General features: G+C 32.6%; 1 non-coding gene across 1 annotated transcript; it reads right to left on the bottom strand.

Moving 5' to 3' along the window:
• Window positions 1-3,112: 3,112 nt before the first annotated feature.
• LOC128032147 (small nucleolar RNA R71) lies at window positions 3,113-3,219 on the bottom strand. The gene has a single exon (XR_008188276.1). It is a non-coding gene; the product is annotated as a small nucleolar RNA R71 (small nucleolar RNA).
• Window positions 3,220-3,757: the final 538 nt, after the last annotated feature.

Below are 3,757 nucleotides of genomic sequence, written 5' to 3'. Positions count from 1 at the left end.
AAATAATTCTCAACCTTCAAACCACACAAAATAGCTCAAATTCATGGTTTCAAAAATTCGACATACATTGCCCCTTTTTAACGAGAACTTAAAGAAAACTTAACAAAACCCTTGAATTCTTTAACTAGGGTGGCAACCCTAGTATAAAAACTATGGTTAGCCACCCCTCTTTCCTAGTAGAAGCAGGGGACTTGTTTTTCTATCATATAAGTATTATTTGTATTTCACTAATTCAACCACTATTCTTCTATCTCTCCCTATTAATAGATGGCACTGATAGAGCTAAAAATACAAGTCGTACATAGCTTTGAGATATTTTTATTCTTCCCAAAAATATTTAGAATTTATTTTTCAAGTATAGATTTAATTTTTGGGGAATACAAATTCTATCAGTTTCAATAGAGAGATTTACTTTCCTACTGAAAGTAAGAAAATTATTTCTAGCTCTATGTTTGATTCGTGATTGTTCGAGCCCACATTCGAAAGGATTTATGGTACAAGAATAGCAAATAAGGTCATTCAGTTGAAAGCTGATAACGTCTAGGATTCATCTTGCATAAAGAAAAAAAATACTTTTTGGGAAAATTTTATTGCTATAAATATCACAAACCGACTCGATTTTTAATTTCTTAATTTTTCGCTATGTCAGAAAACCGTTTTTAAACCAATTTTTTTTCCAACAATTACATGATAGATGAAAAGTAAATGTGGTCACTGGTCATTTGCTTTTGTGATAAATTACTTGATTACTATTTGATAATAATTAGGTTTTCATGAAGAAAGATGTAATCGTTATCATGAGATAAAATAGGATCATATTAAGAGAATGGATTTATCCAAAATAGATTAAGGATATCCTATGAGGTTAACACATTTATGACAAGGTCATTGAACGAGCACTAATTGAGTCGCTTTTGTAAAGGTATGTAATTAAGGAGAGCAATAACTTTTGAAAAAAGTTATACTTCAAGCTTCTAGATTGAATTAATTGTTTGTAATTAAGTAAATATATTTGCATTTTTAGATATTTCTAAAACATTGCATAAAAAAGCTTGGATTGTGCTATAAATGTTATTATTTGTTACTTTTATTATTGGGGAAGAAAGGTGTTGGTTGTGGTTGGCATCAAGTGCAGGATAAAAAGAGAAAAGAAAAAAGAGTAGGAAAATGAAGGAAGTGAAATATTGTCATGGTAAAATGTTAGTTAAATTTCCAATAAGAACGCCATGGAAATTCTAGGAAGATGATGTAGCACTCAGTCCACGTCACTCTCAGCCAGCTATACTTGTACCAGATAAACCACCCTGAAAAAGAAGAAGTAAAAGGTGTGTGTTGAGAGGGAGGGACCTACCCTATAAAGGAGGAAATAGAAAAGAAAAGAATGGGGGATCTAGAGAGAGAGAAGAATTGGAAAGCTTTTTTTTTCTCCCTACATCAGATTCTCATGAAAAATCTCAGAGAAAAAAGAGAGGAGAGGGTAGCAGCTTAAAGAGTAGAGTAGTCACAAACGCAAGGAAGGGAAAGAAAACTCTGCCCTGGATTTTGCATCAAATCTCATTATTAAAGTGAAACCTGGAGCAGCGAAAGCTTCCTGCAGTTTTGCCTTTATTTTTTGATTTGAACTTTATGATCCACAAACTTAAATGATGAAGTTGAATGGTTTTGTTTTGGATTTGAATGTCCAACCCATGAGCTAAATCACATTGGGTTGGAATTATTTGGGTGAATTTTTATTATCTTTAATGTCCATGGTTTGATTTTGAGTAGATTACTGTTTCAATAGATTTGTAATTGTTTTAAATGCATGCATACAAACTTTAGACATAAATGACTATATGTTATGTTATTAGATCTGATTTAAATCTGGAAAGATTAAATAGACTGGATTATTATCAGATGATATAGGCAAGTATTCGAAAGAATATTTTGCAGCACTCTAGACGTAAAAGTTGCAATCTGCATAAAGAAATGAAGAACAAACTGTATATCATTCTAGAGTTCTGTAGGCATATAAAAACTCAGAATGATAACTTAAAGTCTGGCTCTCGAAAGAAGCAGACTGCAGTAGTGAGTCCCTGAGCAGTAGAATGGTCAAGATTTTTTCATGGCATTATTCTTATATAAAAATAAAGCCTAAGTAATTCCAACCTTTATCATTAAACAATAGAAATTTTCCCCACTTATTCTTTGAGAATTGCCATAGTATTTAAATTGTCCTAGCATATATTCATTCATAATTGATTTTATTAAGTCATTAATTAAATTTCTTTATCAATTTGTCATCAATTTTTTTGCACAATTTAATTAGTCAATTTCATACTAATAGCATAACCAATTATTTTAATCAATTCTAATCACTGTGGAGACGATACTCACTCATCACTTTATTACTTGACTCGATGTGTATACTTGTACATTCGCATTACATATTCACACGTGACAAGTTTTTGGCGCCTTTGCTGGGAATCGACAAAATTTGTGAAAATTTGGTATGTTATTATATTTTTTTATTTTGATTTTTTTATCTTAATTAGTTGTTTTGATTTTTTTTTTGGATTTTTTTTTGTTGGTGCTTGAGTAGAGATATTTCAGCAATTGAAGAGTATTCTTTTGATCCATAAATTGAGAGAACATTGAGAAAAAGGAGAAGAATTGTGAGAAATGGAATGAATTAGAAATGATCAGGTTAGAGAAGAACCATTACATCAGGAAGGAAGGGATGTTGATTTTCCTCGAATAATAGATAAAAGAGACAGACCCATCAGAGAACATGTAGTGCCAATCTTAGATGATCTAAATCCAGGAATTATCAGGTTGCATATTCAAGCTCAACATTTCGAGTTAAAGCCAGTGATGTTTCAAATGTTACAAAATGTAGGGAAGTTTTGTGGATTGCCTACTAAGGATCCACAGTTGCACTTAAGACTCTTTTTGGAAGTCTGTGATTCATTCAAGCAGTAGGGTGTTCCTACCCTGGAATTGAAGTTATTCCCTTATTAATTGCGAGATCATGCCAGAACATGGTTAAATGCATTGCCATCAGGTATGGTGGCATCTTGGAATGAACTTTGTCAAAGGTTTACTGAGATATAATCCACCAAACATGAATGTCAAACTGAGGAACGATATTACATCCTTTCGGAAATCTAAGGATGAAACATTATATGAAGCATGGAAGTAATTCAAGGAGTTAATTAGAAAATGCTCGATGCATGGTTTTCAATATTAGATACAACAGAAATGTTTTACAATGGATTGAATGCGCATACAAGGATGGTGGTTGACACATTTGCCAATGAGACTGTGTTCACTAAATCATATAATGATGCATATGAAATTCTGGAGAGGATAGCAAGCAACAATTATCAATACCCCACTACAAGAGTAGGGACTGGAAGAAGAGTTTCTGGAGCAATAGAAATTGATGTGATTACTTCCCTAACAACTCAGGTATCATCTTTAACGAATATGATTAAAGCACTTTGAAAGATAAGCTGCAGTGCAGGAAATAAAAGTAGTCGAGTTAGCATGTGTTTACTGCAGAGAAGATCATATTTTTTATGAATGCCCATCGAATCCAACCTCAGTTTATTATATGAGAAATTTTAATCGCAACAACAACACATATTTCCAACACATATAATCTGAGGTGGAAGCAACATCCCAACTTCAATTGGAGTAATCCAGGGGTGGGAAATTCTAGCTACGCTATTCGATAGAATGTTGCGAGTGCACCACCTGGATATAATCAACTCAT

Source organism: Gossypium raimondii, chromosome 8 (genome assembly GCF_025698545.1).
Source record: "Gossypium raimondii isolate GPD5lz chromosome 8, ASM2569854v1, whole genome shotgun sequence".
In the NCBI taxonomy this organism is placed as follows: domain Eukaryota; kingdom Viridiplantae; phylum Streptophyta; class Magnoliopsida; order Malvales; family Malvaceae; genus Gossypium; species Gossypium raimondii.
Note: the sequence above shows the minus strand (reverse complement) of the source record. Positions and strands in the feature narration are given on the sequence as shown.